We start from the raw sequence: 13,931 nt of genomic DNA, 5'->3' as shown, positions 1-13,931 counted from the left end.
GCCTTGCCCACCATTGGGGGAGGGAGAAAAGGAAAAGATTAAAAAAAAAAAAAAAAAATTTAAGGAGCTGGATCTGTTTCCAATTATTTGTGCTTCTTTTGCTCCTAATGCTCAGTTTTCAAATGGTAGCAATAATGTCCAATTTAATGCCTTACAAATTAAATTTTTAAAAGAAATGAAAGCTGCCATTTCTAACTATGAACCCCTATCCTTGGTCTTCTTGATATTTTTTTATCAGAAAATTTGATAATTTCTATAGTCTGGGAGACTTTGGGGAAGGCTTTTCTTCATCGTTCTCAGTGGTTACAATTGCACAGCTGGTAAATGAACAAGGCGCATGTACAGGCTAGAAAAAATGTTATGTGTGATCCCCCAGGAGCCACTGAGGAACAACTCACAGGCACGGGCCAATATGCTACTCTTAGTGCTCAGGCTGGTCTAGAAGATGTTGCCCTTACTCAAATCAAGACTTTGTTTTTAAGGGCCTAAAATAAGGTAGAGATAACAGGAAAATCTTCCCTTTCCTCTGTGAAGATTTTACAGGGCACAAATGAACAATATTTAGATTTTGTAGCCCGTCTTCAGGATGCTGTCTTGAAAATTGTGGGTGCTGACCTTGCTTCAAAAATTTTGTTACGAACGTTGTCTTTTAAAAATGCTTATGCTGACTGTCAAAAATTGTTAAAATTATTAAAGGCCAATGGGGCCAACTTAGATAAATATATTAAAACTTGTGTTAGTGTTGGAGGGGCTATTTATAATGCTCAATTATTTGCTGGAGCTTTGTCTAAAGCCTTAAAAGGAAATAACAAACAAGGTGTTTGCTTTCAGTGTGGTAAACCTAGACATTTCAATAAAGAATGTCATAAAAATTGAACACTTTTATCCCTCAAGGCAGAAAGCTGCCTTCAGAGGTGTACAAATGTTGTGGTAAAGGTCAGCATTGGACAAATAAATGTCGTTTCAAAACTGATAAAAGTGGAAATTTACTGTCTCCTCTCCTGGGAAATGGGAGCCGGGGCCCACAGGCTTGGGGCCCCAACAATTTATGTCACCAGGTCTGAAAGTGTAGTTGGTTTATCAGTCTTTACAAATGAGAAATATAAGAAAGGAAAAGAATGCACAAACTAACTAGGTTTCTTGTAATAAATCACTAAACTAGTCAAAGGACCAAAAAATACAAGATCAGCGTGACTCTGAAGGATGTGAGATTATGGTTCTGCACTTGTTACATTAAAGAGCTAAAATAAATAGACGTAATATTAACAATAATAACAGTAATAATAGCCATAGCATACTGAGTACTTACTATGTGTCTACTACTGTGAAAAAATCTTCACTTGCATTTAGTTCTTCCAACATCCCTTTAAGACTGACAAATTTTATAATTATTACCATTTTGTAGACAGGAAAACAGAGTTAAGACAGTTTTATAAATATATCCAAGGTCATATAGCTATTATATTTTGAAAATATGACTTTCTGTCCCCAGAGCTTGCATGCTTAACCCTTTCCTCTAGACTGCTCTATAAAGTACAAAAATGGTAGTCACCCTCCTTGGAATAATCGGAGGAAAGAAAAACCAATAACTAAGTAAAAGTTGTATCTCAGCACCAGATCCAATCCCAATTTCAAGTATCCATTTAGCCTTGGATAGCATCACTGTGTTTTGAAAACCAAAATCCGTTGAGTATTTTGTGGTCCACCATCTTTTACAAAGCAGATACTCTATTGAATAGTAAGCTAGAACTGAATTTCTGTACCTGTAATCACCTTATTTGTTTACAAATATTTGTTATTGACTAAATCTGCATACAATACCCAGTGAGCAATGGCCTACAACATCAAGGAATAAATTCAAGTCCTCCTTAAGGATCCCACACCTTACCCCAGTTTCTCAGCTTTATGTGGCAACTAAGCAGAGCACCGCTGCTGACTTAGTTATTACTCAGCCTTATACTTTGTCTCCTAATAGAGGAGTATATAAATCAGCTATTAGAGTGTGTCGCCCTTTGCCAAAAGGACATGATGTTACTAATAAAATTCTTATTATGGTTCAAGTCTCAACATTTATATGCCTAGAGGCAGGGGAACGTATTCTCAATAGGGAGGGTTTGGTAGCACAGAAAAAACTGTTTTTTGGGAAACTTTAGTTTCTAATCAAAAGCCCTTATGTTCATTGCACATTAATGAAATAGTTTTTAAAGGGTTAATTGATACGGTGGTGAATATGTCTATTATTTGTTTAAATTAGAGGCCTATACAATAGGAAAAAAGACAAGCTTCAGTTATACTCACTGGCTTGGGTGCTGCTTCTGTGGTTTATCAAGACGTAGAACCTTTAACCTGTGTCGGTCCTAAAGGTCAACAAGGTCAAGTTTTTTTTTATTTTTATATTGTTCCTATCAATATTAATTTTTGGGAACAAGATCTTTCACAACAATTTGCTGCTTTTTTAAACATTCCTCATATTTCCTCAGCTGCCAAAAATATGATGTTCAAAATGGGCTACAATCGTTTAAACTCATAGCCACCACTCCTATTTAGGTGAAACAGTGACCATTATTTAAAGAAATATTTAGGACTCTAAAAGAGTAAGTCAAAAAACAAATGGCCGAGAGGAATATAAAGCCACGTATTTCTGCATGGAATTCCCGTCTTTGTCTTGTCTTAAAACTATAAATGTTTACATTAAACCTAGGGAAAGTTTACAGCCTGGTCTTCCTAATCCTGCCCTTATCCCACAAAGTTAAAAATTAATGGTCATAGATCTCAAAAATTGTTTTTTCTCTATTCAGTTACAACATCTTTTTTCTATTCTAGAAGGAGACAGTCACTTGGACAGCTCACGTCATTTAACTCCTTTGGCTTTACAGGAACTCCAGCTTGTGGAAGAGCAACTTCAAAAGGCTCATTTACACTATATCCTTCCCGATGTTCCCCTTTCCCTTTGTTTATTTCATACTTTACATTCTCCTACAGGAATGATTCATCAGACCAATCGGCCGCTAGAATGGATCTTTTTGTCCAATAAAACATCTAAACGCTTGGCTACTTATATCGATCGTTTAGCTGAACTGATCATCAAAGGACGGCATCACTGTCGACAACTTTGGGGAGGAGATCCTTCCTTAATTATCTCTCAATTCACTCATAGTCAGATCATTTATCTTCTTGCGACTTCTGATTCTTGGCAAGAAGCTTCATCAATCTTGAATTACAGTTTATCCTTATCCCTCGGTGCAACAGGAAGAATTGTTTGCTATTCTCATGGTCTTACTTGATTTCCCTACTACTGGTTGTAATATTGTTAGTGATTCTCAATATGCCGTTTATGTTACTTCTTATATTTCTCAGGCCACTTTACCTCTTTGTGCTACTTCTTCTCTTCAAAAACTCTTTTCCTTGTTATTTTCTACTTTGAGCCAACGTCGAGCTCCTTTATTCATCACTCATCTTCGTTCTCATTCTCAACTGCCTGGACCATTAGTTCATGGAAATACTCAGATTGATTCACTTCTAATTGGCCACTTGCAGGCTGCAGAACAAGAACATGCTCTACATCACACTAATAGTTCTGGCCTTCAACGACGGTTTCATTTAACTCGTAAATAAGCTCGTTCTCTTATTCGAGCTTGTCCTTTCTGTGCTCCTTTGAGCATCCCATCCTTCCATCCTGGAGTTAACCCGAGAGGTACTCAAGTTAATCAAATTTGGCAAATGGATGTTATACATATTCCTTCTTTTGGACGATTAAAGTATGTTCATCATACCATTGATACTTTTTCTCATTTTCAATGGGCCACTCTGTTGCCATCTGAGAAAGCTGATTCTGTTATTACACATCTCTTAGCTTGTTTTGCCATTATGGGCATTCCTTTTATACTTAAAACTGATAATGCCCCTGCCTATGTCTCTCATAAATTACAAGTTTTCTTACAGCAATACAATATTCAACATATCACCGGGATCCCGGGCAACAGTCAAGGTCAAGCCATCATTGAGCGTGCAAATTTAGCTTTAAAAACTCAACTATTAAAACAAAAAGGGGGAAATGAGCCCCCCCCCCAAAAAAAACAGATTTTTTTGAAGGTTAACCTTTCTACCTTAATTTTTTTGATTTTGAAGGTTCTTTTTACCTTAATTATTTTTTGAATCAATGGAGACAATTGCAAGACTCCGCTGTCGTAACCCATCTTTCCTCACCTCCCTCGGTGATAGTCCCCGCTGACAATTTAAAGATTTGGTATCCTAATGAAGAAGGTAAGTATGTTCTAGGGCAAGTTCTAAAACAGGGACGGGGCTATGCTCTTGTCCTTACAGGGAGCGGACCTGAGTGGTTTCCTACAAGATGATTGAAACCCTGTTGAAAAGAAAACTGGATTCAGCATGCATTTCTTCCTTTGTTGGAGGTGCCTCGGTGGGGGACTTATTTCCCTTAGTGAGGCTTTGTATGAATATTGCACTTATATTCCCTTTCCACCCTTGTATCAGGGAGTCGCCTGGGGAGAGGCGGAAATTAAGGTTTTCACCAATGACACTACTTGAATGCCGTCCCCCTATATAGACAAGGACGATATAGAACAGGAAACGGAAATTATAAACAACACATACCAATTTGGAATGGAAGAACTTCCAATATGCATGGGAAATAGTTCTCATTGTCTCCGAAAATCGTATGAAGCCTGGGTTGTTCGCTATAATCAGTTATGTGGCTGCTAATACTGTTATTATAATCATACTGTATATAGTAATGAAACTATTCCTAGTTCTTTACCTTTTTGTCCTATTCCAGAGGTTTCTCCTAATATTGAGGTGCTGGAGTGGCAACTATGTCGGGGAAATAAAACCCGGATTTTATTAGAATACAATGGGATGCAAATAACTGATTGAAGTGTGCACGGTGATTTTCAAACAAAATTTAGTCACATACCTTTGAAATGGCACCGGGTAAATAAAAGTATTGCTGCTAACAATAATGAAACCTTGGTATGGTGTGAAGGAGGCCTAAGTACAGAGTCATCTTTGGAAGTTGTTAGCTGCAGGTGATGCCATTAACACTTTTGTGGGGAATATGTCTCTTAATCTTTCTGACCCAACTAATTCCTTTCATATTCAGTTATATCGGAATACCTCTCAATATATTATTGCTTGTGTCCATAAGCCCTACCTATTATTAGCAGGGAATTTGACATGGGATAATAATATGGGAATTGTTAATTGTACAAATATGTGTACATTTTTGTCTTGCCTCAATCATTCTTTGTGGCACAACTTTGCTGGGGATATTTATATCCTCAGGGCTCGTAAGGAAATTTGGCTACCTGTTAACCTTACGCGACCGTGGGGGGCATCACCTCTTGAAACTTATATTTGGACTTCTCTTCAGCGAACCCGCCGTGCCCTTGGACTTATAATTGCCTCGGTGATGAGTCTTGTTGCCATTGCCTCCACTGCGGCTGTAGCAGGGCTCGCTCTTCATCAAAGCATACAAAATGCTGAATTTGTGCAGCAATGGCGTGAACAATCTCACCGGTTATGGCTTCAACAACGAAACATTGATTCTCAACTTGCTGAAAGATTGGACAACATGGAGCAAGCATTGACATGGCTTGGAGATCAGCTCACTGTACTCAGTACTCGGGTAACATTACAATGTGATTGGAATTCCACTCAATTTTGTGTAACACCTGTGCCTTTTAACATCTCTCAGAATTGGACTGTAATCCGAAAATTATTAATTGGCCATAAAAATATTAGGTTGGACATTCAAGAGCTCACTCAGAACATTTCCGAAGCATTTCGACAACAATTACATGTGCTGTCTGGAACTGTAACCTTGCAGGAGCTGGGTCAGCACCTTGCTGCTTTAACCCATGGACTCAGATAAAAACATGGATTTCTACAATCTCTGGAAGTATATTGCTTTGGGCACTTGGTTTGGGTCTACTTCTTTTGGTGATTCGATGCTCCCTCCATCGCCACCAAAAACAAAAGAAAACACAGGAACAAATATGGGCTACCTTTTTAGGATTGAGGCAAAACAAAATTAAAAGGGGGGAAATGCAGGGGCCTTTGAAAACAGTATGCTGAGAATAGATAGGGCTCAAGGACAGTATCTCCAACTGAACTTTTAATGAACTCCCGTAGGCGCCAAGAAGGCGAGTAGATAAGTAAGAATATAGAAACAAGGTACTGAGTAGAAGGTTACATGTGGGAAAAGAAAGTTTGTTTTGCATTGCATTCTTTCTGCTGACGTGAGGTTTATGGAGTATAAATAAAGTGAGGCGGAGGCTCTGAGTGCGGCCGCCATGTTCTCTGTGTGTCTTTGTCTTTGTGTGTGTTCTTTCATTCTCCACCACCCCTGGTGCGGCCCCCAACAGAGATCAAATCGGCTTCATCCCTGGGACACAAGGTTGGTTCAACATACACAAATCAATAAATGTAATCCATCACATAAATAGAACCAATGACAAAAACCATGTGATTATCTCAATAGAAGCAGAATAGGCCTTCAATAAAATTCAACATCCCTTCATGTTAAAAACTCTCAAGAAACTGGGCATTGGTGGAACATAGCTCAAAATAATAAGAGCTATTTATGACAAACCCGCAGCCAATATCATGCAAAATGGGCAAAAGCTGTAAGCATTTCCTTTGAAAACCATCACAAGACAAGGATGCCCTCTCTCACCACTCCTATTCAACATAGTATTCGAAGTTCTGGCCAGGGCAATCAGACAAGAGAAAGAAATAAAGTGTATTCAAATAGGAAGAGAAGAAATAAAATTGTCTCTGTTTACAGACGATATGAGTCTATATTTAGAAAACCCCATAATCTCAGCCTCAAAACTCCATAAGCTAATAAGCAACTTCAGCAAAGTCTCAGGATACAAAATCAGTGTGCAAAAATCACAAGCATTCCTATACACCAATAATAGACAAACAGAGAGTAAAATCATGAATGAACTCTCATTCACAATTGCTACAAAGAGAATAAAATACCTAGGAATACAGTTAACCAGAGACATGAAGGACTTCTTCAAAGAGAACTACAAACTATTGCTCAAGGAAATAAGAGAGGATACAAACAAATGGAAAAACATTCCATGCTCATGGATAGGAAGAATCAACATCAAGAAAACGGCCATATTGCCTAAAGTAATTTATAGATTCAACGCTATTTCCATCAAACTACCACTGACATTTTTCACAGAATTAGAAAAAACTACTTTATATTTCATATGAAAACCCCAAAAGAGCCCATATAGCCAAGACAATCCTCAGCAAAAAGAACAAAACTGGAGGCATCACGCTACCTGACTTCAAAATATACTATAAGGCTACAGTAACCAAAACAGCATGGTACTGGTACAAAAACAGACATATAGACCGATGGAGCAGAACAGAGACCTCAGAAATAACACCACACATTTACAACCATCTGATCTTTGACAAACCGGACAAAAATAAGGAATGGGGAAAGGATTTCCCATTTAATAAATGGTGTCGGGAAAAGTGGCTAGCCATATGCAGAAAACTGAAACTGGACCATTTCCTTACACCTTATACAAAAATTAACTCAAGATGGATTAAAGACTTAAACATAAGACCTAAAACCATAAAATCCCTGGAAGAAAACCTAGGTAAGACCATTCAGGACATAGGCATGGGCAAAGACTTCATGATGAAAATGCCAAAAGCAACTGCAACAAAAGCTGAAATTGACAAATGGGATCTAATTAAACTAAAGAGTTTCTGTACAGCAAAAGAAACTATCATTAGAGTGAACATCAACCTACAGAATGGGAGAAAATTTTTGCAATCTACCCATCTGAAAAAGGTATAATATCCAGAATCTACAAGGAACTTAAACAAATTTACAAGAAAAAAACAACCCCATCAAAGAGTGGGCAAAGGATATGAAGAGACACTTCTCAACAGAAGACATTTATGCAGCCAACAAACACATGGAAAAAAGCTCAACATCATTGATCATTAGAGAAATGCAAATCAAAACCAAAATGAGATACCATCTCATGCCAGTCAGAAAGGCGATTATTAAAAACAAGAAACAATAGATGCTGACGAGGCTTTGGAGAAATAGGAACGTTTTTACACTGTTGGTGGAAATGTAAATTAGTTCAACTATTGTGGAAGAGAGTGTGGCGATTCCTCAAGGATCTAGAACCAGAAATACCATTTGATCCAGCAATCCTATTAATGGGTATATACCCAAAGGAATATACATCATTCTACTATAAAGACACATGCACACATATGTTTAGTACAGCACTATTTACAATAGCAAAGACATGGAACCAATCCAAATGCCCATCAGTGATAGACAGAATAAAGAAAATGTGGTACATATACACCTGGAATACTATGCAGCCATAAAAAGAATGAGATCATATCCTTTGCAGGGACATGGATGAAGCTCGAAGCCATCATCCTCAGCAAATTAACACAGGAACAGAAAACCAAACATCACATGTTCTCAATCATAAGTGTGAGCTGAACAATGAGAACACATGGACACAGGGAGTGGAACAACATACACTGGGGCTAGTCAGGGTTGAGGGGTGAGAGGAAGGAGGGATAAATAGCTAACGCATGTGGGGCTTAAAACCTAGATAACAGGTTGATAGGTGCAACAAACCACCAGGGCACATGTATACATATGTAACAAACCTACACGTTCTGCACTTGTATCCCAGAACTTAAAGTAAAATAATAGTAAAAAAAAGAAAGTCACACTGTCTGGTTTCACTTATATGAAATATTCAGAATAGATACATCCAGAGACAGAATGTGGATTTGCGGTTGCCAGGGGCTGAGGGGAGTGAGAAATGCGAAAAATTGCTTAATAGTACACTATTTCCTTTTGGGGTGGTAAAAATGTTTTGAAACTAAATAGAGGTGGTGGTTACATAACATTGTCAGTGTACTGAATGCCACTGAATTGTTCATTTTAAAATGATTAGTTTTGTGTTACATGAATTTCACCTCAGTTTTAAAAAGGGAAAAAATAAGAAAACTTGAATAAACTATGGACTTGAGTTAATAATAATGTACCCATATTGGTTCATAAATTGTAACAAATGTACCATACTAATGCAAGTTGTTAATAATAGGGGATGCTGTGAGTGGTGGGGGTAGAAAGGGTGGTATATGTGAATTATCTGTAGTGTTCACTCAAATTTTCTCTAAATCTAAAATGGTTTAAAAAAGACTATTCACTAAAAAAACCCTTCACTATCCTAAATAAATCTGATCAAAGAGGAAATAAAACTTCAATTAAAAACTGTAAGACAGTGAAATGTGAAAGCAGTATATCAAAAGTTGTAAGATGTTAAAATAGTACTAAAAAACTCCTATCCTTAAATATTTTCGTTATAAAAGAAGAAAGAATAACAATAAATTAACTAAGAATTCAACTCACAAACTTAGAAAAGTAAAATAGTCTAAAAAAGGCATTGAGAAAATATTAATAAAGATAAAGCAAAAACAATTTTACAAAGAGCTAACTATAGAAGGAATAGATCCAAGAGATTAGTTCTGTGACATCCAATCAGAAAAAAAAAAGAGACAGAAAAATGGACAAAATGCATCATGAAAAAGGGTTATCCACATAGTTACGGAGATGATTTTAAAACATTCAAGATAATACCATGTATGCCAATATATTTGAAAAATTTTTAAAAAGAATCATTGCTAAGCAAAAGCAAATAAACTAAGCTGCATGAAAAATAGCATAAACCCCAAATAGATCAATAACAATAGAAGACATTGTAATAGCATTTAAAGAATTATTTTCAAAAGGGGATGCCAAGGCCCAACAGTATTATGGATTTCTTCTTTAAACATTTCAAGGAACAGATAACTCCTATTGAATTTTCTTTAGAAATTTTGGTATTTTTATCATTTTACTTTATTAAACTAGTCTCAGTTTAATACTGAAACCTATCAGTGATGTGTTCTAGAAAATAAAAATACAGACTAATTTTTACAGACTTATGAATGTAAAAACAAAAATACACACTAAACTTCTAGTTGTGAATATGAATATTAAAAATTCTCAGCAAATTTCAAACATTTCTCTTTAGCATACATTTTCTTAATATAAGTTGGATATAAAATTAATCAATTTGGACACACATTTTGCTTACCACAGTTGTAACTGAATTGTGGTCTGCAGCTAGCACTGTCATAATAGGAAGAAGGCTTTTTGCACAAAGCATAGGAACAGCTGCTTTGTTTATTTGGTTGCTCTGCCTGGATAGGGTTCCTTGGCTTATGTCACATTGTTTTCATTCTTCTTCTGTTAGTTTGAGTTGTGAACAGAATTGTGAAGCCAAAATAATAGAGAAGAGGTGTCTAAGCGTATGGATTGAAGAGCAAAAGAGGAAATGTGTAGGTTTGGTTGGTTTATTTTGAACTACCAATTTATTATTTTAATTGGAGCAACAACAAAACAGAGCTTATAACTATAAGTCTACCTTTATTACCAAAACAATCATTTTAATATCATGATTTTTGATGACATGGAGTTTTAAAAAATGCAACGACTGTCTTGTGTAACAGCAGACTACTACACAGTTTGAAGTAGAAAAACCATACAGTTGTCTCTAATGATACCAAAAAGACATTGAGTATAGTTTAACATGAAGTCTCCATTTTGTTTTTATTTAAGTAAGCCTATAGTAAACAAGGTACTTGGCAATTATTTGGTTTTTATGATAAATGTACTTATCTCAAACCAACAGCCAACCTCATTCTTAATGTTAACCACTAGGGAAATTCCCACTGAGATCAGAAACAAGACAAGGTTGACTGCTTTCTTCTCTGTTATTAAACACTGTTCCAGAAATTCTGGCCAATGTGGTGAGGAAAAAAAGGGATAATACATGATTATATTTTTTTCTGTCTAGGCGTCACATGTGAGTTACCTAAAGTAATTTAGGAAAAATGAGGGATCAATAAAATTGCTAGATGAAAGATAAAATTGTGAAATTAAGAAGCCAGCAATAATTAGTTAGAAAATATAGTGGAAAGAATATCCCTATCAAGTACCTTTACTACACACACAAGAAGACAAAACAAAATATACTGGAATACATTTAATGATAAATGTATTCTACTGAGGCCTTAATACATTAGAGACACATTAATAGAACATTCAGGCAGGAAGTTTCTATGCTATAAGGATGATCACTTTACTCAAATTAGTGCATAAGTTTCATGAAATTCTAATCAGAACTTTTTCAGGGGAGCCCTTTATTTATTTTTAATCCTCCAGTTAGTTATCTCTATGACTCAATGTCATAAGTGTTTAAAAGAAGTAACTACACATTGCTGTAGAGCCCCAGTGGGCTGCCGGGCAGAACCTCAGGCAGGTTAGACTGGGTATACAACCCCACATCTTCTTCTGGCTCTGAAGCTAACTGCTTGGAGGCACACTAGTGCGCACCACCTGTGTGCACGTGGAAGTGTATCCTGGAGGGAGTGAGGAGATGGGAGTGGGTGAGTGAGAAGAAAGACCTGGCTTCTAAAAATGACTTGGTTGCTGTGTGAACATGGCCAAGTCATCTTCCTTTTGCTATCATAAGAGTCTCCATGCTTTGGGATATGACATCTCTCAAATATTATTTTAATATTATAAGAAGGTAGACCAGTAGTAACAGAAAGCCATGGATAAAGAGGTGATATGAATTTATATTTAAGCCCTGGTTCTGCCACTTACAAGCTTGAATATCACAGCTATTATAATAATTTAACAATAGTGATAATAATTCTTGACTTTTAATCTTTTTGAGCTGTCATTTTTCCTATGATTATTCTTAAGAAAATAACTTTATGAAATATTACATGGTATTTAATATTCATTTTTGGTTGTGAAAATATGAGGGCTAATTGGTAATAGAATAAGACTAGATTACTATAACTGCGTAAGTTTAAATGGTCCAAGGAGATGCAGCACTGTCTATAAGATTAATACTTTAGTGTAATGAAATATTCACTATCATGTGCTTTCTATGAGATGAGAAAAATACTAAACTTGAGTTAATTATTATTATTATTATTTTGAGATGGAGTTTTGCTCTTGTTGCCTAGGTAATGGCACTGTCTTAGCTCACTGCAACCTCTGCCTCCTGGGTTCAAGTGATTCTCCTGGCTTAGCCTCCTGAGTGGCTGGGATTATAGGTGTACACCACCACGCCCGGCCAATTTTTGTATTTTCAGTAGAGACGGGGTTTCATCATGTTAGCCAGGCTGGTCTCCAACTCCTGACCTCAGGTGATCTGCTGGCCTCAGCCTCCCAAAGTGCTGGGATTTACAGGAGTGAGCCACCACGCCCAGCCTTGAGTTAATGTTTGAATAGACACACTGGATCAGGCCAGGATCGATTTTTAAAAATATAACCAAAAAGTATGAATACACTTTTACTTTAATTTACTTTTCAGCCTAGTAAGTTATGAACAACTTAAGCCAAATATCTTTCAGCATAAATATCAACATTATGTTATAAAAATCATTCATTGAAGAAGGCTCTCATTCCAGATATAAACTTAAAAAAAATCATTCAGGTAGAGACATAAATTCTATCCTAAAAGTTAGAAAGAAATTGAAAATTTAAAAAAAATTTTCCTTGGTCTTGGCTAGGGACCTTATCATTTATGTATTTATTAATTAAATAGAGATGGGGTCTCACTATGTTGCCCAGGCTGGTCTCAAACTTCTGGGCTCAAGTGATCCTCCCACCTTGGCCTCCCAAAGTGCTAGGATTATAGGCGTGACCCACCACATCCAGCCATTTTTTGAAGGCCAAATTTCTAACTATGACATTGACTACAAAGGCATTATTGAATCATGTCATAAATTACTCACATAGCAAGAGTAAGAGGGTAACATATCTGCAACACTTCAGTTTAAGACATCCAGGCCACCTTGCTAGGTTGAGAATCAGTAGGAACTATTGAAATTAGATTACCTCTTCTCCAGGTTACGAGTCTTCCTTTGTAGACTATTCCTCTGTAAAGATGTAAACAGTTACACAGTCGGAAAGTGTTTTCCACAGGCTCTATCAATGCTGCTCAAACGTCCAGAGCTCTCCCTTCGTTGAAGTGGGAACTTCCACTGAGAAATCCCCCAACTTGAAGACTTCCTTATTTGTAGCTAGCAACAGCCAATCATGGCACGATACTGAAATGAAGCAAAGACTATCAGAAAATATTCTGTAAACCACTCGTGACTGTAGTTCTGACTTCCTTTTGAAGCAAAGATACTTTGTGTGAATAGTTAAGGCATTTTAACAGCAGCAGCAGCAGCAGCAGCAACAACAACAACAACAACAACAAAAACCCAGGAACTGTAAATACAAAAATATTTTTGGATTAAGCGTTTTATGTAAGAAAAGTTAAAAGTTCAGTTTATTTGATAAGTGGCTTTTTGACCTAAGAAGCATATTTATAAACAGGAGGTAAAAACCAAATTTGTTTATAGTTGTCTTTATGGCCTACAGAAGTCACTTGGAAGAAGCTTTGTAGTAATAAAGTTTAAGCTCAGTTTCAGAGCCTGAGCTTAGGTACTCAGAAGAGAGATGAAGCAAACAAGCCTCTTAAGACAGCTTTTCTGCCTTGAGAACTTAAGGTTCACTGTTTGTGGGATAAATGTGTGTTCCAGCAAACTTGGGAAATGCTTTACAAATACATGTATTTCTCTTAGGTTACTTAGAGCAAAACATCACATTTTACATGCAAACGGAAGACACCATGTGCACCACAGACATTTTTCTTTGATATAAAATTTTAGAGCTGGAAATGACCTTAGACAACATCTGTTTCATTTCCTTTTTATTACAGATGAGGGAAACAGGAGAAGGTAAATGCTCAATGTCACAAGTAAAGTTAGAAGCAGCACTTAGATTA

At 36.6% G+C, this 13,931-nt stretch overlaps 1 protein-coding gene across 1 annotated transcript in view; it reads right to left on the bottom strand.

Annotated features, from left to right (window-relative positions):
* The window catches only part of TANK (TRAF family member associated NFKB activator), a 113,669-nt gene extending 100,521 nt beyond the window's left edge, over positions 1 to 13,148 (bottom strand). The window contains exon 1 of the mRNA XM_025404774.1: positions 12,995 to 13,148. The gene's annotated coding sequence lies outside the window, so the exon portion shown is untranslated. The remainder of the gene's footprint in view (positions 1 to 12,994) is intronic.
* Positions 13,149 to 13,931: the final 783 nt, after the last annotated feature.

Source organism: Theropithecus gelada, chromosome 12 (genome assembly GCF_003255815.1).
Source record: "Theropithecus gelada isolate Dixy chromosome 12, Tgel_1.0, whole genome shotgun sequence".
NCBI classification, from domain to species: Eukaryota; Metazoa; Chordata; class Mammalia; order Primates; family Cercopithecidae; genus Theropithecus; species Theropithecus gelada.
The sequence above is the reverse complement of the archived record's forward strand: the minus strand, read 5'-3'. Positions and strand labels throughout refer to the sequence as shown.